The sequence below is a fragment of the Aythya marila genome, assembly GCF_965140915.1.
Source record: "Aythya marila genome assembly, chromosome: 12".
Classification (NCBI taxonomy): domain Eukaryota; kingdom Metazoa; phylum Chordata; class Aves; order Anseriformes; family Anatidae; genus Aythya; species Aythya marila.
The window spans coordinates 4,821,426-4,846,300 of record NC_139053.1 but is presented as its reverse complement, the minus strand read 5'-3'; the positions used below and the strand labels follow the sequence as shown (position 1 = coordinate 4,846,300).

The 24,875-nt window shown below is 37.3% G+C and overlaps 1 long non-coding RNA gene across 1 annotated transcript in view; it reads left to right on the top strand.

Moving 5' to 3' along the window:
- The first annotated feature begins 9,472 nt into the window (after positions 1–9,472).
- LOC309882688 overlaps positions 9,473–24,875 on the top strand; it is a 35,164-nt gene continuing 19,761 nt past the window's right edge. The window contains exons 1-3 of the long non-coding RNA XR_014318341.1: positions 9,473–9,527; positions 10,440–10,574; positions 15,580–15,662. This is a non-coding gene — a long non-coding RNA (uncharacterized lncRNA). The remainder of the gene's footprint in view (positions 9,528–10,439; positions 10,575–15,579; positions 15,663–24,875) is intronic.

The following is a 24,875-nucleotide window of genomic DNA, read 5'->3' as shown; positions in this document are numbered from 1 at the left end:
GTTTATCACCTCCTAGTGCACTGGAATTTGAACTGACCTGCTTCCTGTAGATGAATGGGAGCTCTATTCGATCACCCTGTCCTTTAATTTGGCTCTCCCACCTAGAACAATGGGTGATTAACACAAGTCAAAACACGAGCATAAAGGGAAAAGGCAGCACAGCCCGCCTTGGTGCAGCTGCTCAACTGCACCGTTTGCCTGCTGTGTAGCAGCATGTTACGGTCACGGCCAAGCCTTGATCTTCTCTCTCTCTGTGTCAGTACTCCAAGGATCCATGCTCTAAGCAGCACGGATCACACAATTATACATTGTTGGAGAACTTCAGTGTCACTTCTAAGCAATACATAGTCTGCAACTTGAAACAAAAGTGAATTAAACAGAACTACACAAGTGATGTTTAAGTATTTTTTTTGTTGTTGTTTTGTTTTTTATTATTCATACTGCTGCTTTTATTACCACTGATGCTCTTTTTTTCTAAGTTACTGAAATGCCTGTCTGCCTGTTTGTCAGACATTTCAGTTTCATGGTTTTTTTTTTTTTTTTTTGGTTTTGTTTTGTTTTGTTTTGTTTTTGTTTTTCCATTTTTATCTTGATTGTAGTGCCAGCATAATATCTCATCAGGCTGCACTTTCTTTAGAATAGAATAGAATATGTTTGAAATCTTACTTGAGAAGATTTTCACTTTGATTCTGGAAAAGCAAAATTATCCTATACTTCTTTGCATATAATTCTTAGAAAGTTGTTCCAATGAAATTCATTCTGGTGCTGGCCCAAAGCCATACAATATCAACGAAGTGAAATTCATTGATTTAAATGACTTTGAATCAGACTTAGGGAAGTGAATGTGAAGCACTGGCATGATGGAGACATTTCTAAACCCTAATGGGGAAAAAAAAAGAAAAAAAAGGTGCTATTTAAGAGGGATGAAGACATGAAGCTGTCTAAAGTTTACTTTCAAAACTTATAAAATGTGCTGGGGAACAAGAACGTTCTGTTGGTACTGACTACAGAAGTTTCCAAACAGATCAGTGGTCCGGCCTCCAAGTCAGATTCCTTGTCAGCTGCATTAACAGTAAGGTGCGGTCTGTCGCAGCAAGTTTGTTGTCTCAGTCTTGCAAAAGATTTGATCACAGACTTAACTGTGCTTCTGAATACCAAAGTATTCAGTTTATCAGCAAGCCTGGTCTGCTGCTTTGAAAATATTGTGGATCAACTTCACAGTTTTCTTTTCCAGTCTCTGCAAGAGAGGATATAATGCTTCTAGCTTAGGAAAAACCCAAGACCGCTAAGGGCAGTCAGTATATAGTTTTCCCTTCCATTAGCAATCCTTGGATAGAGCCCTTGATTTTCCTTCAACACCTGACAGGCATGTACTCAAATTCATATGTACATACATGACTGTTGAAAGAAAGGAAGGAAGAAAGAAAGAAAAGAAAGAAACTAAGAAAGGAAGAAAGGAAGAAAGAAAAGTCTCTCACCTCTGAAGATAACCACATCTCTAAAAGGACATGGTTACTTGATAGTCACTAATTAAAATTTGATGCTGCATACCTGCTATGCTTCAGTGTTTAGAAAACAAACAGATAGGGTTAGATCCAAACAAAGGATTCATTTTGATAGTAAACATATTTAAGAGTGTGCCTGTGTAAATGTGAATTGTTTAGGGGATGGATTACCATTTTGCATACATTTTAGAGCTCTAAGAGAAGCCATTAAGGGATTAACACCTCCGATTTATGAAAATGCAAGGATGATAAAGAAACAATAGGGGTGACAGCATTGTGTAAACGACATTGATTCATTTCAGAACAGGGCTGTTAACTGCTGGAAATGAAGAAATAAATGGAACAATGGATAGATGCTTTTACCAGCTTGTCATTAATTAGCAGTGAGCACAATTCTTTTATTGTCCTTTTTGAAAAATACAAAATTGGTAGGAAAATACAAGCACTGAGCAAATAGATTACTCTGTGTCACTAGGCTGACATCTGCATTTTCTTTCTTCTCTAATATATTTTGTTTTTCAAATGATATCGAACTTTTAGCCTGGCAGCAAGCCCAAATTTTGCTTCCTTTGAAATTCCTGAAAGGATGTGTTTTCATCCTCGAAATCTTGCCGCTTTATGAAAGCATAACAAAGCCCATGATTTGAGAAAGGGTTAATAAATGTTAGTGAATCCCCTGTAACGCAGCTTGGAAGCACAAACAGTTCAATGCACTATTCTGCTGACCTATTGCATCCGATCAACTGTGGTTTTATTTCTAGCAATGCCAGCAGGTGGGAACTGACAACATGTTTCTTTGGAATCGTAAAGAAAGATCGGCTCTGATGGAGAATTAGCTGGAAGTAAGTGAGGTTGTTTGGCACAGATATAAGCAGGGACAATGCTTGATTATGGCTATCACTCTCCAGCTGCTGTCAGAATGTTAAGTTTGCTTTCTTGAGGCCTGACATCTAACACATTTCTTTTTCTAATTAGTATCTGGTACTGTAAGATGCTGATATTTTACTGCATGTCAGACATGCGGGGCTGAAATACATCACTGAACTCAGAGGTGGATTTGGGTGCTAGGAATTAGTTTTTACTTGTTGCAGTGAATTCAAAGCATTCCTCTGTTTTCAAAAAGCTACGTGGATGGAGAAGTTAGTGACTGCAAACCTCCAATGCTGTTGCCTGAGAAAGGATGCAGGATGAAGCTGACGAATCAAACCCTGGCCACGCAAAAGAGCACTGGTTTCATTTTCATCAGCATACTCAGGCAATATCCTGTTCACAAATAATTCCTCAGCCTGGCAGCAGAACAGCATGTTTCCCAGCTACAGATGTAAGTGTACATGGGTATTTATGCCATGCTAAAGTAGCAGCAGCCCTGTACCCTGACTCAGGTAAATTAATGAAGATGTGAAGGATTTGCCATTTTGCCACTTGTGCAATTATAGTGTAAGTAATGAGGACTCAGGGCTTCCACCTGGGGCAAGGATCAAGCACAGCTTGATGGAGCAGTGTAGGCACTAATGTGTGGGTACAGGTGCGACTGAAAAAAAATGAGACCATAGGTATAAATTCAGCCAGTGCTGCTCAGAAATCTGCTTAAATTTCCTTACTGAAGAGCTCTATCAAATTTGCTAGTTGTGTAAGGGTGGGTTGTTGTTGTTATAGTTTTCAGGATGAGAACACGATGTTATTTCATAAGCCAGCTTAGCAGCCTGAGGTAAAGGTGAGAGTGGTTTTCCTCCAAGGTGAAGGCAGTACTTTCTCACCTTAAATGCTTGTAATGGATTTCATCAGAAACTGTGGTTGTTTGTAGGAGAGGGCTCTTCAGCCAGCAAGAGGTAGGTGAGGCAAATCTTTTTCTTTTGCTGCAGAAAAACAGATGGATTGGCATTCAAAAGACTTAAGGTTAATTTTTCTTACATAAGTGATGCCATTTATTTAGATGGTACCTGTGCAAGTCACAACAATACTTAGGAAAAAATCACCCATTTATTTTTGCTTGTTCAAAGTTTCTTGCAAGACTGTGCTTTTTAGATTGAGTCTATCTGAATTTCAATAATCTTGTTCTCACAGAGAGATTACGCATATTTATTTTGTAAAATTATCAACTGTGGTAGCAGCTCCTGGTATTCTAAGGGTGTCTGCAGTAATTCAGGGGCACTTGCAGTGTTCCAAGTCAAAATGCTACCAACCAACCCTCACACAGTCAGGCCACACCTCACGTGGAGCTGTTAGCAGTACCAGATCTCTGTGCCATTGTATGGTTATGGTTTGAAGAGCAGAAAGCCCATTTAACGGAGTTATCATGAATGGAATTCTGTAGCCCAATCTCTTCAGAGGCAGTCTTGCAAACATACAAGTATTTCACTCCTTGGAAACAGAAATAGTGGTTTGTTGCTGTTTTGTTTTCTTCAGCGTTAGAGCAAGTCAGACACTTTATTTGTTGCACATATAATTTATGTATCTGCAACTGTTTTATTATATGTCTATCCTCCTCGCCAGGAAAGGCTCTGCTTTTGTACATGCATTTAATTCCCTCTGCTTATAATTAATGTAGGCATCCAACAAGGTTTGTATTCTGGTATCAAGTTGACAAAGAAATAGGACACAAGGCTATAAAGCTGTAAAAAGAGGTGTTTAGCAAGGTTTCCTCCTACCTATACCAGAGATTCTTCATCATATGTGAAAGCCATTGAGGTTCAGTGAAGGTTCCTAGAATTATCTGTACAGAAGAAAACAATTGTAAAGGTCCTATTGTGGGAAGGCACTGAAGCACATGATTTACTCTCAGCAGTCCCATTGATTTCAGAAACTAGTGACATGCAGAAGGTTAAACATGTGCTTTGCTGGGTTGGGGCCAAACCTGGTATCATTCTTTTGAGTAGTTTACAAAAACTTTTAATATTTAAAAAAATGCTATAAAGATATGTTGTATTTTAAGTCAAGATATAAAAGAACAATCTCTGGCTCAAAAATTAGATAGTTATTTAAACACAGTAGGAATTTTTGGCTCTGTTACTGCTGTATGCACAGCAGGCCCCCTGCACATCATCCCTTGCGAGGCCAAACAAATGCTGGGCTTGTATTAACTTTCCTTCGCAGGTTGCCTGATAAGTGGAATTTGCCGTTCAAAGAAGAGTTGTGGTAAAAGTTCCAAGCACTTTGAGCTATGCTGTCAAATACAGGATGGAGATTTTAAAGACATTACAAATGACATTGAATTCAGGTGAATGCAACATTGTCCGTGAAATTCACATTAAACTCAGGTTAGAGGAATATATTAGTGCTGAGCTCCTGATCATAGGCTTCATTCTCAGAGGCAAACTGCACTGCGCCAGTGGAATCATGTGTCAGGTACTTAATGTATGGAGCTCTGAAATTTCTAAAGAAAAATTCTCTGTTTAGGTGAATTGTAAAATTTAGTTTCTGACTGGGGAGAAGGGAGAAACTTCCAAAAGCGTGAAATTTAATCCATAAAAGGGAAAATCAAGTAAATTAATGAGTTCTCTTTGTATAATCATTTAATTTCTGTTTCAGTGTAGTCTTTTACTGTTGTTTAGAACTCATGAGCACTAATAGCCTATAGTTAAATCACAATCTTTATTTTCTTCATATTGATCTTGATGAGATTTCAGATGTCTATCATACTGATTTACCCTCCATCCTAATTTCTATGAGGATCTGAAAGGAAAAATGTAGTTTATAAAGGATGAATAGCATTCTTATTCATTATTTTTCACTTATCAATTCTACGTCAGCAATACTGGGGTTTCTTGAGTTATCAGACTACCATGATCATAGCATGATTTCACTAATTCCACCATGCATTCCTTTCCTTGATGTTGTTATTACTGATAAAATATAATTCTGTTTTTGAATAATTAACTTTGTATAACTAACCCAAATACAGTGGTCATTGCAGACTCGGTTAGGATTTGGGACTATTCAGCTCTCCAATAAGAACAAGCCTTGTGTTTACAACAATGCTTTGGAGGTACTTCAGGCTGTGAAGTACATATGAAGCTACCCCAGAATAAAGCAATCTGGCTGATGGAGTGATCCACAACCACTCCCTGAGTCATCATTCATACTGCACAGAGACTGGATTAAAAATATTCATAAATGAAATTAATGAGGAATAACTCCACTGAAGCAATTGTATTCAGGAGCTATTAGTAATGTGCATGCTGGGATTTGTGGGCTGAGAAGTCCTACTTGTTCTGGTGAGGATCATGCATGTCTTCACTAACAGAGTGCGTGTATGGTAATACAGAAATGCTGGGTGAATGCCAGAACACTGCATGTTTTGGAAGAGCCTCCCTTCCACTCTACTTGGAAGCTGTATTAGGTAATGAGAAAATCAGTTTAGTATCCAGCTAATAAAGGGATGGGGGGGAAGGAGAAATAAGGAAAGGGGAAGCATTCATGGGGCCCTGTGGAGTCTTTCATGATGGAAAATGGAAAAGATCCATGCTTTGATGCCTGATATTCTTCAACCTGTGAAATAAAGGAAGCATTCTGAAAGTTTAAGCCATGTTTACATTCATATACTTAGTTTTACTCATGTCCTCATAAATAAGTTATCTTTAACTGCAACCAAAAAAAGGATCTTATACAGTTTAGTACTACTTTATGGCTGACATTGATTTAAAACACTCCATAAGGGGCACAGTACTGCAGGATCAATTAGAAGTAAATGCAGTCATGAAAGTTGCATGAAGTAGTGTCTGCCAGAGCCTTGCAGACACTTCTTCATACAGCTGTTTGCCACCTTAACTAAACAGAAAAAGCACCTACATATTTAGTTGATTTTATATAATTAATATACATGTATGATGGCTTTATGAGGGAAAGCAGAAGTCCATGACCAAATCAAGTCCTCTCAGATAAAAATCTTAAGCAGTTTTAAGAGGATTTTAACGTAGTTTTTTTAAAACATCCAGTCAAAATAGTTGCCAAAGAAGTATCCTGATTGTAGGGTCTCATCAGGGTGGGTACATGGATGAGCTGATTAATAATAATGTTTGGTGCTAAGACAATAAAGAAAAACAAGCCAAAGTCACATGGATGTGTTCAACTCTTTCTAGTTCCAACATTTTTTGTTCATGACCTGGAATATAAAAAGAGAGATGAGTATAAAATATAGTGTGTGTTGGGTAGGATCCAGCCTTCCCATGTAATTTTCTGTGGGGAGAAGACTTCATGATGAGTTTTCTCCTCTCCCTACATAGAAAGCTGATAGTGATTCCAGCTTTGGGGAACATTTAGCAGTGATTAAGAGTTGGGGCACAGAGCCTCCTATGAACCCTGTAATTCTAATTTCTATGTATATATTAACAGTTGAGCAAAACAGGAAACCTGAATTAGGTAGTGCATGAGATTGCCATCAGTTTTCAAAAGATAAGTTTTTAGAATGTCTCAGATTTTAAGTGCACATACTGCTTATCCTGACCTGACTTTTTTTTTTTTTTTAATCTAGCAAATATAAGTAAAAAACTGTGAAGAAAGTGGAGACTACTTTGCATCATTCCTGTGTAGATGCTTCTGTCCAAACTTTTCAACCAGTATTTATTTTTTAGATATATTAAAATAATTTCTTAATTAACCTCTCAAATAACATTTTATTAATTAATAAAATCTTGCCTTTAGTTCTCCCAAAGGTAGGTGAAAGAAATATCCGGATTTTCGAAGCGTTAGTGCAGGCTAAGATGCTTACAATGTCTTGCTGATTCACTTGCTCAGCTCTGATCTGCCAATATTTCTGTTGACATTTCATCACAACTGTTTTACCCGTTTCTTGAGAACATGAGAGAATCATCTGTGAAATGCCAGTTTGTTGGCAAGCTGTTTGTTTATACCACGAGACAGAAGTGCTTTGTAGCTGAATTCATTGCAAGGGTCTGTAGGTAGTGTTTGGTTACTAAATCCCTGGTAAAAGAATGCTAATAAAGTAGATGGGCCAGGATTTGTCAATTTAATCTTATGCTGAGTCCCGGTAATTTCACTGATATATGACACTGATAGAATCAAAGCTAGAGGTTCAACACGGTTTATTATCTTTATCTGTAAATGGTTGTTTATTGTATTACAGAAGACAAAACACTGTGCTATAGGATAAGTACATGCTTACATATGTTTGCCAGACTAACTGGTACTGTAAGTTATATGATAATTAGAGGATTCACGTACTTACGTTGATTGCCAGCTAACAATATTAAGCTATTGCAGTGTGCTACAAAATATACCAAGGAAATACTGTACATTTATATTTTCTGCTGCTAGCACAAATACCTGTACACATTTGAAATATTTCCATTCTTATTCTGAGGGGCTGTATTTCAAGATATATTGTCAACAATGAAAAGATAGACCGTGCAAGAGTACCTCGTCTTCATACTGAGTACCTCATCTTTGTATTGCTCTTTAGGTTGTTGATATGAATGGATGGTATGTTCCTATGGAAAACATGTTCAAGTCCATTGTATTTTCTAGTACTGCCTTGACTTGTCAAAACAGTTATTTCAGTGTCAGTCAATTTAACATAGCTTCTTCGGTAAAAGATAGTCCAAGGTTAGACATCTTTTGGCAAGACTGGGGAGTCTTTATTCACCCTAAGTAATTGCAATATCATAGTTGCAATTATTCATGCAAATAATTGATAGCCAGTAAGTCGTGGAAGTTCATAATCTAATCCAGTGAGTTACTTAATTTAAACAGGATTCTTCATGGCTAAAGGTGATATGTGTTGTGAATGAAGGAAGCAGATTTGAGTCCACAAGCTGGAACGCTGGGATATCTGTCCAAGGGGGAAATCATGCAATGCCACCAGTCCGTTCATAGCAGGAAAGAACCAAATGCAAAGTGTGTCCAAACACAACCACATACATTTCTGTTCTTCAGATTCTAATGTAGTAACTGTAGAAGTCATCATGCTTACTGGCCACTTTGTTAACCATTGGGCAATACAGAAACTCCTTGCCCTGACATGTGACAGCCAGGAATAGGCTAGTTTAACTGCTTACCACAATGCCTCCTCCCTCTGCATTCCTAGAAGCTGTTTCTGATGCACAAGACAACAGACATCGTCTTTATACTTTGTGTTGGGTGCTGGACAAATGGGCTTGGCTGTGAAAAATTAATTGAGATATGGTATTTTCAGTCACGGAGTGATGGAGTCACTCCTCTGATAAGTCATTACAATTGGATGCATATGCACTGTTACAGAGACCTTTATTCAGGGGATACTTGATCAGAATCTTAGTATTATAAATACACGAGTTTTGGAAAATTATTTCAATAGTTTGGCAGCTCTGATAACATAATGCAACAAACGACTATGATACAGTCTTTGGAACTTGGCACATATTTTGTTTGAAAGCATAACAACATAAATAGCTCTGCATGTGGTACTTATGAGGACAGAAAGAGAACTTTTTTACTTCATCTTTGTAAACAGGCTCATTTCCTAACTATTTTGCTTTTGGACCCATTCACTTACATTTTGGGGGGCAAAATTCTCAAATTATTTTAGCTAATTCAAACCTCCTGCGCTAAGCAAAATCAACAACAACAACAAATCTAATAGTTCATACTGATCTGACCTGGGGAAATGCTTCATTGACCTCACATCTGAAGGTTGATTTAATGCGAGGAAGACACCCCAGCTAGACACTCTGGTAGAGTGAGAGCAATTACATTTCAGTCTGACATCCTCTACCAGTTCCAGTCATGGTCAGCCTTCAGTGCTCTAAGGAAAGCAAAACAAAAACCAGAAGCCAAATTATACATCAAAAGAGAAACGGTTTCTTCTCTTGCACTGCAGGCAACCAGCAGACCACCTCAGAATGCATTTCATATACTATGTCAGAAAGAAACAGTCAACAAACAGTCCTTTCAGTCTACACCACCCCATATCTACATCAACAATCTATATAGCCAAGAACTAATATTACATTTTTTTTATTTATTTATTAATTCCAGGATAACCCTGATTTCAGGCATAGAGTCATTTCCAGAAAGCATACTAAACATGTAAGTAATCTTTTCTTTTTTTTTTTTTTTTTTTTTTTTTTTTTGCAAAGTGATATATGTTCAGAAATAATTGCTCTCCTCCCTGAGATTCTGTACATGAATTGACTGATGTGCTGTATAATGGAAGCACAAGCTGAGCTGAAGACTTTAAAGACTTTTTTTTTTTTTTTTTTTTTTTTTGTATTGGAAAAGGGGGAAAGGCTGGTGGCTTGAGATCTTGTATTACAATTTTGGTTCTGGGGCAAAATAGCCCCCAAAGAAAAGATCTCATATACCTCATAGCTCAAGTATTGTTAAGACTGTTGAAACGCTCTATAAATTATATCATAAGGATTTTTTTTCTCCATCTTATTTATGTATATCTCAAAAAAAAAAAAAAACTTTAGTTAGTATTACTATATATGAAGTTTGTTTGTTTTATCCTAATGCCACCTTGCCAATTAAAAAAATTGGGAATTAAAAAATTGGGAATGTTTTCTATATATATATATTTCTATGAAATAACATGAAAATACGATATCAAATTAAAAAAAAAAAAAAAGATAGCTTCTGGGTGAATAAGGGGTTATAAATATTGCTACAAACATGAGATAGTATTATTAAGGAACAGTTACAAAGTGATGCTCTGGGATTCTTAAACTGGTTTTATGCTTACTGATTTTTAGAGACCCAGAAAGAGTTCGTGATAAGCTAAAGGACTGATTAAGCAAATGTCAAATAACTTACTTTGTAGTCCACTATTAAAGAGATACAACTTGGTGAAAAATTTAAATTTTCTCTAATTTCAATACCTTTTCCAAAAGACTAATGGTGAGGAAGTAATAAGACTTTTGTGGTAGTAATGGTATTAAAAATATTAGGAGTATTTAGAAATAGTAATAGTGTTTTTATTCATGTTTGTATGTAAAATAGATGGATGGAGAAAAAAGGAGTCATCTGTGGTGCTGGGGAAGGCTTCGCATTATGTGCTGAGCAATACTCAATGAATGATGATTCTGATGTTTTTGCATGATTCCTCCCATATTAACAAAAACCAGCTATTCAAAGGTGAGTCATAGCAAAATACAGATTTAGACAGTTCTAATGTGATTTTTTGGGGTAAGGTGTGCCTTCACTTGAGTATAGTTTTACTTTTCAGTCTAATTTTGTGTGTTTGTTTTCATCTTTGCATAATTAATTAGAAAGTCTGGCTAATGCAAGAGAAGCAGCATGTCCAACTGTTTCTCACAGATGTCAATTGAAATGAGCTATCAAATTAATGCCATATGACAATGACAGTTTTGTAAATCATCCTTTGACCTGATTTGCCTCTGAAAGACCCTGCCAAAAATGTTAATTCTAATACAGGCACATACCAACCATTTTTATCCCACCCACAAGCAATTTATCCTGGAGTCTTAATGTAGTAAAACTATTTGGAATTAATTGGAAGTTTTGCCTGATAAAGGATCCTAGTTTTGATCACTAAACCAGCCAGTTCCAGGATCAAATTTTTACTTTTAGTATGATACATTATTATATTCCCTCTATTACTGCTAACAGCAATGTTAATGATAGCTATTGATTATCTTCTGTAATATCAGGAATGAGGAATATTTCTAATTGTTTTCAGCAAGCAGAAGCTTGAGTTACGGGATTAACTAGTGTGCTTTAACAGAAGTGCATTAATTTATAGGCCAAAGTTCTTGTTTAATAGCAAAAAGGCTCTTTTTTGTCAGTGAATTTTCCTTTCTCTCTGACTTTTTTTTATTCCTAGTAAAGGAAAACATCTTTTAATTAAGGAGAAGGAACACAATCATAGAATTGCTACATTTCTTCAATGAAAACAAACAAAACAAAAAAAATCACAGTATAATTAAAAATAACGTATGATCATTAATGAAAAAGTCATTTTCTGTTCCTAATGCCAGGCTTCTCGCTTGACAAGAAAGAGGGAAGAATCTGCCATATTAAAAGAAGCTGTTTGTTGAAAAATATTAAATTATACTAGAGGTTTATTTTTCATACAGTATATAATTTAATAGCATCCTAACAAAGAAAAGAAGTATTTGTACCTTTATTCAGCCTTTATGGTGCAGAAAGCAAGCATGAATGGTTTGGCAGATATTTTAGATTGTTCACTTTAAAGGTTGTTTTTTCTGCTTGTTTTTAACTGAGAACTATCATGAATAAGAAACAGTTGTTTCTCTGTTTTTTGTTGGTTGTTTTTTTTTTTTTTTTTTTTTTTCCTGGAGGATCCCTTTGTCTCAAGAGGACTAGAAAGGAATCTTTCACAAAGATTTTCTCTCAGTTGTGGTATTGCTGATGTCAAGCATGCAGAAATCATGAGTCAGCACTCCAAAAGTCACGAGACTTTATTAAAAAAATATATCTTTTAAAATATAGATGTGGCACTTTTTGGAGCCTTCGTGTTAAATGTATGACATTCTAGTATTTTCATCTGCAACTGGAAAATATATTTATTGGAACAGAAGTAGAAAAAAGAAGAAAAAGATGATCTTTTAAATAATTTGCACAACTCCCCAGAGCTGGGTTTGAAGCAAGTTTGGAGCATTACAAACATTGCAACGTAATTGCAGGTGTTGGCAACATGGCAATTATTTGTGAGAACTTTGATTTAAATTGAGGTCAATAAAAACAAATGAAAAAACTGACTGAAAGAAAAGCAAAGAAACTTTCCTTCACGTTTCCAAAACTTGGGCTCCTGTAATACCATTTGTTCTGCAGTCCTCCAATTCTCAAGTACAAAATCAGGACATTAGGCCTGATGTATTTAAGGTTAAATGAAAAGTCATATACACATCTGATTCCCAGATACAAGATATATTCAGATAATGACAAATAACACTTTGATTTTGGCCAAAAAAAAAAAAAAAAAAAAAGAGAGAGAAAGTAGGCAGACTGGTGCAGATACTGCTGTTACAAAGATATAAGACTTTTACCACAGTTGAAAAGACAAAGACTATTTGAATCTAACAACATGGTTTCTGGCCAGAAAAAAAAGCTACAATTATTTTTAAAAATGTCACCTCATTCACATTCAATGATCACAGAAAATGGAAACATTTTAAGGAGTAATTGTAAACATCTGCTAAAGAAAAACCGAAAACATGACTAAGAGAGAAATGAACTGCCAACATAAAGTATTGTGTGAACAGATCCACCGGAAAAACACCATTTTTTGTGGGTCAGTTCTATTATGAATGTGAAAAAAAGAATGATAAAAAAAGTTTGAATCCACCTAAAAATATTTTACTTTGTCAGGCTGGCCGTCTACTCAAATATCAAGGAATGTGGCTACTCTTGCATTTCTGCAGCAGCTCCGGCCCCTGCTGCTTCTCTTGCCTTGTTCCAACAGAAGTGTTTGCACAGACACAGAGAACTGGACTCAAACTAGTCTAACAAAAAAAATATTTTTTTATTTTTTGCTGGGTTATTTTTCAGCTGGATCACATAGGAAAAGTCAATGGCAGTGCAGATGGTGATGACAGCTCACGCAGGAACTCCGCTAGATTTCTAACTATTGCTTCAAAATACTGATTTTGAACTTCAGTAATGTAACAACAGCATAAATGAAGGCAAATCAGATCATTCTATTTCTTATGAGGTGCTCTCCCAATATGAGAGCAAGAAACAAGAGGAGGTCATCTGTAGATCTAAACCCCAGCACAGCATTTAAAGCTGCTGAGCAGTTTACAGGGCACAGGGCTGTGTGGCATCACTTATTGATTTCAGCAGAGACAGGCAGAATGACTGAGTTAACACCAAAGGGGAAGGGAAAGCACGGGTAGCCACTTTTCCAGCTATAACTGTGCCAGTTAAAGATGTCTGCATGAACAGTTCATACCACTGATTGTAGAGATACAACACCATGTGTCCTCTGGCAAAACTGATCATGTGCACATTTTTGAAAATATTTCAGGCAATCTGTTTTTTTTCAAGCCTTGTTTTGTTAATGCCAAATGTTACATCTATAAGCAGCTGTTTTGACTGGAAATGTTTTATCACCATCCCTTGGTAGAAGCTCTCAACTCCCCTGTTCTGCTGGCTGACCACAGATTTTATCCCTAATCTCTCCCTTTCTGTAATTGGTGAAAATCAGCCAGATTACTTGCGGCTGTGGGCAGACAAACTGCTCTGCAGTTCCTGTGCTGGGTTAAAAGGCTAGTGAGCACAGGTGTCCTGTGCTGCCTGCACATGCTCTAACTTTCCCTGTCCATTCACTGGTCAACTTGTTGCTATTTTGACTTTTTTTTTTTTTTCTTTTTTTTTAATATTAACTTGCTGTATGAATTCACTACATTGCTATGGGAATGCCTGCCCTTCTACAGTATGGGGGTAACACTGAGGAAATAAATACCTGCTGGCAAGATAGGTGGGATTTCTTGCTCCGGTGGCAATGCCAGTTTGAGTACATGTCAATTAAACAAATAGTCCCACAATCTTCACAGTTAACAAGAATTGAGAAAGTGAAAAGGAAATTCTAAGAAATGTGAGTTACAGGGAGAGAGCCCTAGGCACCTTGTGATTAGCAGTCTTTCAAACAAACAAACAAAACACAACCATCTCTGAATTGGTTACAACAACAAGGTAGCTTGATGTCCATGATTTATTATAGTTCATGCCTAGGTTATGTGCTGGTTACATCACAAAGTTACAGGTGCCCTGTAGAAAGACAATAGTGCATGTGGTGGTTGTTGGGCACAGGGAGAGTTTTGAGCTATGTTTGTTGCATGCTTTTAAGATTCCTCTTAGATCTCAAAATATGTATGTAGATGGCTTTTAAGGAGGTATAGTTTTGCTGCTGGGTGTCTAGAAATTATGTATGTACAGGCCTGAGGACTCTCAGGGGGCTGCCTCCATTCTTGTGTCAATTGAGTCTGTGCTATGGAAATAATAGCAGGAAGCCACAGAAAGTCCTTGTCTGTGCCCTGCTTTGGCTCTGCAGTAGGTCCATTTGCACAGTGTTTGGATCTAATATCCAAATTTCTGTATAATGTAAAGATTGACCACCTGTTTTACAGTCACCACTGAAATTGCAAATTAGAAGAAAATACAAAGAAACTAAAGGTAATAGGAAGAGGCCAAAGGGATAAGAACTATGAGCTGATGCTAATAATTAAAACTAGGGACAGAAGGAAAGAGTGGGATCACTTAGAACTGAAAACAGTAAAAGAAAGTAACATGAGGAAAATGGCATTATTTGCCTTTTTCCTAATATCCACAAGTGTCCATACAAGTCTCCTGCAGACATCTTCTCCCCAAGCTCTTTTCCTCTCTCCCATAATACTGCTCTAGCACTTCAAGGGAAGCATGTCCTCTGGGAGTTAGGTGGTTTCTACTATTATTTGAGAAGTTCATGGTCATCCTTGCTAGAAACACTAGGTGGTATTGAAAAAGAGATGAAATTTCTTAAAGAGAATGTGGAACAGCTATTCTGGGGTAGGTCAGGATGGGATCTAACAGCTAAAGGCAAATAAATCTGTGAGAACAATTCAGTCCAGGGCATTCTGGAGCCTTGAGTGGCAGCAGCAGTCCAGAAGACAAGACTGAGAATGGGGAATGTGGAGTCAGGGAATGGGAAAGTTGGTGTGAGTGCCAGTATGTTCATGTACTGGTAAGAGAGAACAGAGGACAAATAGAACAGAGAAGAAAATTAAAAAAAAAAAATCTTATGTCAAGTTGCTGCAGATTATTTCAGGTCTGAACATACTTTTATATCCTTAGATTCGTTAGCAATCAAAGCCAAATAGTTATGAATAGCATCTTTCTAAGATATTTTCTTGGATTATGGCACAGAAATTCAGACTATCTAAAATAAGTTTTTGAAGATCTTAAAATCTATGAAATATTGAATGAGTGTACTTTCAAGCTGCACCTATTATTCTTAGCTTGATAATGGAGAATTGGCTGTTGGTTATAGCCTGTAGCCAGGAGGAGCGTAACAGAAGTTAGATAATAAATCAGCGAAGAACCAGCTTTTAGCATTTTCACAGTGAACCGCAAGTAAGCTAGCACTTCCTGAGAAAGCTATTCTATTCTTTTTATCTAGGTTCAAGAACCCACAATGAAACCTGAAAACCAGCTCTGGAATCCTCACTACTGATTGAAGACAATTGTGCATAAAGAACACAGGTAAAAATAACATTTTTGCTTACTTTTAAGGGGGGAAAAAAAAAAACCTTCAGATGTGTCATAAGACTAGTAAATCTTACTGAACCAGGACCATCATCCTGGATATTTGTTGATAGCAGGAAAAGAAACCTACCATTTAAATTAAGTACCAGTTCTTCAGGTTCATGGTGTGCTGACTTCATTAAGGCCAAGGGTCACAAGCCACGATTCCATGATGCATTAAACCTGGATTTCGGCTCCTATTACTGCATCAAAATGGCTCAATGAAATGATGCAAGATATTGGAATGGACTAAAGCCACCAAGTTGGTTTAAAATTTGTTCAAAGAAATTTGTCAATTTTTACTTGAAGACTTTACCTAACCAGGTATCATCTTTACAACATCTAATGTAATTACTGTTTAAGTATTATTTTTTTATCATTAAAATCATAGAGCTGGCAAATAATATATATATACACGCTGTATGCTCTACCTGTTTTAGTACAGTTACAATTGTAATCTGATGACTAAGAAATATTGACCATACATACTGACAAACTATTGATCATAATAGATCTGATATTAATAGTTGTCAAACCACAGCTGTCCAAAAGTTGCAAGTCTTTGCTTTTCTGCTGAGGAAATTATATGAGACTAAAACTTAGTCAAGTGCTCTACCTTCTGACATTTTTGGTTATCCTATGTAAAATACTGGAAATTAGAAAAAGAAAGCATAATTATGAAGATGAATATTCTTCCATAGTCTGTGTATTTTGAGTATAACATGTCTTAAACCATGATTACAGGCTTGCTTTCTATCTTAGAAACATTTGCATTGCAGAAACTAGTTTAAACAAAAATGAATAGTTAAATAAACGTTCTCAGTGCTCCTTTGTGTTTCCCCATTGTCTCTCCACTTTAAGCTCTGCTCTTATCAGATGGAAAACAGAGGAATGTTGGTTTTAATCACTGATTGTAAACCTGACAGCCTGTACTTTCAGTGGTGGTATTTGTTAGTTTTAGGGAAGGGAGATATGGAGATGTTAGAAGACAAAAGCAGATACCTGTATGTCTGCATGGACTTCAGTGGGAGTCTTAGAAACTGCCTGGGGGTTGATTTTAGCATAGAAATTCAAGTTGTAAGCAACAACCTTTTTATTTTCTAATCATTAAATTTATCTTAGTTTTATGAACCCTCTATTTTTTTGGTGAAACCAGCTTATCTGGAATAACTTTGTGTACATCAGCGGTGTTGTTCAATCATACACTTGTCCAATTAATCTGGAATTGTGCCTGCTGGACACGATTGTTACTAGAGCATTGCCACCTTTTAGACCTAGTTTAGGAATTCAGCTCCGTAAAAGATACAGTGCAGATATTGTACTGACTTCATATGCAAACACTTTGCTTGAAATACACAAAATTAATGACATTTTTTCTTCAGGGCCATGATGCACTTTTTTCCAGTCAGAGGGAAACAAAACTGGAATGTGATTGATATCCTTCTGGCTCGTCAGTCTTTGTTACTGCCTCAAAAAGTTCTGAGAATAGGAAAAGTGACAGCAGAATACAACCTTTCTATTTTCAGTACAGAAACATTGTATCTCACTGGTTTTATTTTTACTATCTCAATTTATCTGCTCTGGACTGCAAAATAAATTAATTCAGCTAAGCAGCATTAGTATGGCTTCCAGCGTCCCATAACTAGTGTAGGGGTCTCTCTTACGCTAACCAAATAATCTACAAGTTTCAAGGGCAGTTTTAGTTCATGTGAGAAGAAGGGATTGGGCACAGTTTTCTAGCCTGAGCTCTTTACAGCAGTGCTAAAACCCTGCATTTGGATACTAACATCATCACAACTGTAATGTGGAAGTCTTTTTGCTGGTCAGTGGAAGCCCTTGGGTATCTTCCCAAGGCTACCCCTGTTGAGCATGGGGTTCTCAAGTTTTTTAATGCTCCCATTATTCATAGTCAGCCTTAGCATGAATGATGCAGAAATTAATAGCTTGAACACACCACTCTGTTTCTGCCTTAGAAAAACTGGATAAATGAGAATGACATTTCATACCTGAAGTTGACATTCACAGACTGTATGAAGAGCCCAGAAAACTCCCTAGTTTCCCTTTGGAACATGGTTAGGACTAGAGTTTGACTCTTCATCCCAATGATGCAGAGCTGTTTGTTTGAGAGAAAGTGTGCCTTTTTTTTTTTTTTTTTTTTTTTTTTGAACAGTTAACTTTAAGGGGAAATAATTATAGAAGGTCTACATGTTTACTTTTAAACGCAGCATTTTTTCCACTCTGCCCCAAGTCTGACACTTTAATGACCTGCTTTGCCTTGGTTTTTACTGGCAGCATATATTGAAGGGGTATTTTATGTACAGTTTTAACATTTGAACAACACAGCTCCATGTTCTGTCACATTTTTATGTTGTGGAAAATGTCTTTTAAGTTGTTATTTCTTTTAATTGCTTACTAATTTGAAGGTGCTTTTGCAAATGTCTTTAAAAACTTTCAAATTTATCATTGGTAAGGATTATTAATTTAAAAAGAGCAAGCAAAGTAAAGCTACATATATTTTCAGTGAAATTACTATCCTAAATGACTCCGTGGGGGGTTTCTTATAGGGGTCACTGAAAGGCAGAAAGAAATGTTTTTACTTCTTTGCTTTGTCACAAAAATTAGGTTACAAGGGCTATAAATGCAGGTAATACTTTTTATTACTAGATTTTCCTCTGTAATGAATATAACATTTCTTCTTTTCATATAACGATACCCACTGAATGTCTTAGTACTTAGCATGTTTACCCTTAGCTTTAACAAGGGTCTAAAGTAATTCCTCTTTAAAAGGCTTGCAAGCAGTCTAAGGCAAAAAAAAAAAAAAAAAAAAGAAACCCTGCAATCACTGCTGGAGGTGGGAGGTCAAAGGGGGACACTGTCTTGCCCTGTGCCAACAAGCTTATCAATAATGCCAGCCCTGAGTAGGTGAGGGAGCGAGACACAGACACTAAAACTGGCGAAGTCACAAGTCTGAAGCAGAGAAGCCAGAAAATTTTGCAACACAAAATACAAAATTGGTCACACATTTTCCTGCTATAAAACACATTGCTGTGCCAGTCTGCCAGAATCCACATTTACACGATTCTCTAGTTCCAAAAAAGCCTTAGTCTCACTATTGCTTTGAGATTTGGGCCACATTGTTAAACTGGGAGAAGCTGCTCCACCTCAGCAAGGCTGTGCTCTTTAACAGCTGATCCATCGAGCACGCTACAGTTGTTCAGTATTACCAGGCTCCCAGAGCTCACTCTTTAGGGGATTACACCTCCTTCCCAGCTTTGCTCTTCAAGAGGGCATTAATATTCTCTGAAAGGCGGCCACTCATCTGTAGCTCTGTAAGGCCGATCTACTTTGATCTTAGCCTCAGAAATAGAATGATGAGGGATAAGAGTTCAAAGTATAAGAAGAAACTCAATATGCAAAGAATGTACCACATCTTAATAAGTAATGAGAATTCCCTTCATTTGTTACTGTTGTAAGGAAAAATAGTTTAATATCTTTATGGGATTAGGACTCCATGGTACTTTGCTAATGAGTGGCCACAGCCATTAAGATTTTCCTTATGTCTCCAGATAGGCTGGCAAACACACATTCAGTAAACAATGGCAAGACTAAGACTGGCTCTTAAGATTTCAATCTGGCAAGTATTTTATTAATGTGGCTAATGTGTTGAGTTATTTTGATTGTAGACCCAAAAAATAAATAACACGCAATTTCAATCTTTTCCTTACAAGCAACTTGAGGATTAAAGAAATCACTGGTAATGAATGGCGGCTTTTTAACAAAGTTTATCACAAATGACCCCAGGTTGTAAAGTGTTTGCTATTCAAGCAGCCGTAGATGGACAGGAGAATCTGAAAATTAACAGTGGGGACAGAATTCTTTTTTTTTTTTTTCTTTTTCCGTACTGGTCTGCTCAAAATAGAGGAGCTATCGTTCACATGAACACTCACCCACATGGCAATGACAAATACCAGCAAATTTAGCTTTCATAAGTGTATTTGAGAAAGATTAGCACACACCGTTCAGTTCAAGTTTTAGTTTTTAGGTTAGCTGCCTTTCATATTAATCAGCTTTGTTTTTTTCAGTGCTGCATTTTCTGTGTAGGACCAATGGATGAATGCCATGTTTAATAACCCTGTACATCTACTAATTCCTTTTTCCAGCAATTGTGTGTTTTCAAAAAACAAAAGAAAATCCGGGCAAATTAAATTTGTATAATTGGAATAAATGTAGAAATGAATGTTGTTTGTCCTTAAAGTGCTAGAGAAGCTTATGTTTCAAGGAGTCACGTAGCCCTTTCAGGACTGTTCCTCAGATTCCTCATCTATTTATTTTCTAAAGTCCTATAAGCATAGTAGGATTTAGGGTCAGTACAAGATACTTTTTCATTTGATCAGCTCAAATGCTAATTGTCACAATGCAGAATAACGTGCTAAGGAGACTGAGATATTTGACATGTAAACTTTGATTTCCTGAGTTGTTATGGAAGGAATTACTGGAAGTTATTTTCATCAGGTCAGTGTTCAAACCTTGTTTCCTTATTCACTTTTCATAACTAATAGTCTTTCCATCCTTCTCCGTATCTATCCAACTACCTAGAAAGAGGTTACTAAATTCTCTGCTTTCCTGGCAGTCAGTGATTTCATTTTCCCCTCAGAAAATGTTTGAGTAGTATCAGTGACTTGTACAATAAAGACCAAACATGAAAAATTTGTCAGTCAAGAGAACGTCACCCCATAAATGTCCCTAACAGCTCTTTGCTCTCCTCTGGTTGGAAAGGAGAGTAGCTTAAATTAATTTATTGGTCAGCATCTGTTTAACACGCATATGTGTGTGATGGGTTTCTGAACACACCTGGTACATTTTTTTAATGCAACGTCCAACAAGATTTTGATCTTATTTTTAGCTTTAACCTTATAAAAATGTAGCAGCACAAAGAATTCTTACAGTGACTAAACTATTTTTTATTTAAATCCCAGTTTCAAAGGAATTTAGCTATGACCTGGATTTTAATTTTCTAGGGGATTTTACTAATGCTTGAGGGAGAAAATCTGGTACATTTTCAGCATATTAAATACCTGTTTGTGTCAAAGTAGTCATTATATTTCTAATTCATTTGATTACAGTACAGTGATACAGCATAGGGTATGTCTGGATATTTATTATCTTTAGCTATGATATCATTACAGTATGATTCTTTATTTTCATTATTGGGGCATGCTACAGTAAATGTACCTAAATATTGCTGGATCTTGAGACCACTTAATTGTCCTGTCATTGGTGCAACATTATGTTACATTAAAATTGTTTTCCTGGAGACCTTAGCTAGATTCAAATAAACCGTTCATTTCTGGCAACTAGGAAGAAATGGAGTCCTTGTAAAAATCAGACTTTGGAGTGAGGAAGTTGGCGATTTTTTTCATTAGTTTCATAGGGCTCATTGTTCCTATTCTGGAAACTTTATAGCTGCAATCACCTACGGCTAGAATCTGATTTTTACTGAGGTGCTATAATAATTATACTAAGTGCTTTCTGTTTGTCGGTGACAAACAGAAATCCTTGAATGTCACTTAAGGAAACTAGAAATATTTATATTGTGCCTTAGTTTTCAAAATTTTATTGTTTTACTTCTCAGGAAAAAGTTCAAGCTTTTTCTTAAATAAAATGAAAACAAACACTTCCCATCCCTCCCCAAAAACAAACAAACAAAAACCACCCAAGGTCTTGCATATAGCCTGGGCATCTCTCAGCCTCTTTGGCATATTCACAGAGATGTTCAGACTGATGAGGAGGAATGTATGAAAAAGAACAAGAACTTGCAGAAACTTTGAGTTCCTTAAATAGGACATTTTGCTAAGAAACGTAAATATGACTGACTGAGAGCTGAAGGTTGACAAGTTTAACTAAATACTGTAATAGCAAAACAAACAAACAAAAACCTTTCAGTTCGCTCATGGATTAGCAGTTAATGCTCTGAAATCCACCAGCTATGACTATCTGTGCTGTTATAATCCAAAGGAAGAACTCTACATTTTGTGTTTTTTCAAAGGAAGATCTTAATCACCTCTTTGTAAGCCACCAAACCCCTTATTAGAAGTCTGGGCCCAATCCTCCCTTGAAAGGGTGGCCCCAGCGAACTATGGGCTTTGATCCTAAATTGAGAACAACTCCTACTGGAGGTAACGGCATGTGATTAACCAGTGCAGTTTGAGACTGGCTGTTCGTGTGAGTAAAGAACAATTTCATAAGATTAGGAACCATTAGTACCTTTGGTAGCTGCATTTTTACTAGCTCATCTTCATTTTCTGATCAGTTCAAATCAGATGAACACTATTACCTTGTTGTCAATATCAGTTAATCAATGGAATCTAGAGTGAAAATGACTTTAGTGATTTTTGTATGGAAACTTGTGTTGGGAGTGTAAACACCACGTATTGTAAAACCTATTAACAATACAGTTGCTAGCCTTGCCCTTAGATGCTGTATTTCTGAAATAAGTTACTGACAGTCTGAATGATTAAACATAATTTTCTGTTAACATGAACTTTGTCCCTTCCTTCCCCTACAAATTGTTTTCTGTTGTCCTCAGTGTGTCCAAGTGAGTGCATTCAGCAAGGGAGCCGGAGAGCTCAGACGTGCAATTGTGGGGTGGCACAGGGTGCTGTGTTATCCGATGGCAAGGGCAGGAAGCAACACAGCCCCAGTTCTTGTTTGCAAACAAGGGTAGACGTGGTATAACATGACAGGCAGGGCTGTGCAGTGAGCTTTTGTGACCACAGCAGAGTAGGAGCCTCTCAAAGGCTCCAGCTTTATACATTAATTTTTTTTTTCTTATTCTCAAACTAGGTGTGGATCTAAACCTTACTATTTGAGTTTCTTAAACAGGTCAAAGAAAAATTTTCAATGACTGGTAGAATTCTTACTTATAAATATAAAATGTAATGGCACTGGCTTTAGAATGTTAATCTGACACTTAAAAGTTGCAGAATAAAACAAGGATTTAGTTGTACTTTGGGTTACATTAATTTAGCTTATCTGACTTCATATATGGGGACTTAAATCTGACTTGCACAATAATGCTAGGTCAGATTCATGAGTTGTGCTGCTTTGACTAATTCAGTGCTACACTGGGTGTCTCACTATTCTGGCAAAACTGCTCCTTTAACTTTCTTTTCATCCTTAAAATCCATTTCCTACATCAGTCCCCATAAGCTAGCTCCCACTGTTATTGCAAGCATCCCATGTTACAGGAGATGTGGGACACAGCTCATAGCAAAACCAAGCAGACTGAAAAGGTACTGAGAGCATCCACACCAGGTCTTACCTGGTTTTATTCTTTCCATCTGACTTCCTGCAGCTCTGTTTAGCATCCTTCCCCACCTCCCAGACCTTCCCACGTTACAGGCGTTATTACTCATGTCACCAGCCTGCAGGACCTTCTGAAAAGCAGATGGGCAAGTTGGCAAGGCACAGACCGCACCCAGTTTCCAATGCCTTTGAGAAGGCTCAGCATTTATCCATTTAAAATTAATAAAGAATGTGAGGTCCAGAAAACAAAAGATGTCTGGGAAACAAAACGAATAGCTGTGCTTCTCACGCTGCTGTGTGTCCCCCAAGCAGAGCAGTATTTTCTCCATCCCTTGGGACTGGGCATGTCCCTCAGCTGGCCTATACACACTCTGTGTGAGGACAGGTGGGAGTCCTGCCCTACAGGCTCAGGCTTGGTAATTTTTGTGAGGTAGGGAGGATGTCCGAACTGGATTGGTTTGCTTCTCTGTAATTTCAGCTCACCTTTATGCCCCACATTGTGACAGCTATGATGTTAAGGTAGCAGAAACATCTTTTGGGGATTTAAAAAAAAAAAAAAAAAAAAAAAAGGGTGAGGGGCAATAGAGGAGGGTGTAGCAAGGCATTTAATTAGTTCTCAGTGATCTATGTAAATGTCTTGCACTGGTACCTCAGTGATTTCAGATTTTTGTGTTTGTCACAAATAGGAAATGTTGAAAGAACCCGAAGCTAAACAGCTTGGCTCTTTCCTCTGAGAGGAAATAGAATTAGAACCTGCATGTGCTTGGCTTATACTTTATAATAAGTTTTATTATAGGAGTTATAAATTAGGCCTTTGGGCACCAAAATCCAACATAACTAAGAACATAACTAACCAAGGTAAATTGATGCCTGCCCTAGTATACTTTACCATCACAGTGTGCCAGACACTGCCTCTCCCTCTGAACCCTCTGCTTTTACATGGGTCTCTTGGCACTGGTGTTATAAGGCTGTTAGGCTGGGACCTGAAACTGAGCCACACTCTTGGTTTCCATCCATTCAACACAACTGGAGAGTCTCACAGGTTTTTGGCCAACTTCTGCCTTCCACAGGCGGTGGAAGGCCAGCTGCAAGTGTATTCATTCTCATTAATACAATTAGTACAATAAGCCCTTGGCTTCTCAGAGTTAGTGATGGAAGAGGAGAAGAGATTATCTTGTGTGTGTTGATGCACATCTCTCCATGTTGGCATCTAGCATGTTGTGATTCAGTGGTGCAAGAGTCGGGTTCTTGCTTGGCATTTTCCATAGGAGCAGCTGTCAGAAAATGCGAGTGAGTGTTCTCAGCCCCTCTCCTTGGTACTCTGCAGTTCTCCAAGTCTGTACAGACAGGGGTAGTAATGCTACCCCACCAACCTGTGTCTGATGACTGTAATCAGGAATGTTTCTGAGGAGAGACAGTTATTTGAATCAAATTGGTTCCCTTCTTTGTAACTTCAGTTTATCTTGTGAAAATACTGTCAGAATAATACATGCTTCCTTTATAACCAAGAAGTTTTACTCTTGATCGATAGGACTTACATTTCATTTGTCAGGTTAATGAATTATTAGTCTTCCAGGTTTTTTTAGTACACTTCAGTCTCTTTTCTGTCTCTCTCTCTCTCTCTCTTTTTTTTTTTTTTTTTAATTAAATTCAGCAGACAGCTGTGACAAGGCTGAAGTGGAAAGGTAGCCTGAGCCCTGGTGCCAAATAGGGACTGGTACTCTTAGACCCCACTGGGTGCTTCTTGTGCAAGCAAAGTGGAAGTTTTAGGCTAATGGCATGAACTGCAGCCGGACGGATGCTGGGACAGTGCCCTAGTGGTTGGGCTTTGCAGCTCAGGACTTTGACTAAAGATGGGTGCTCACT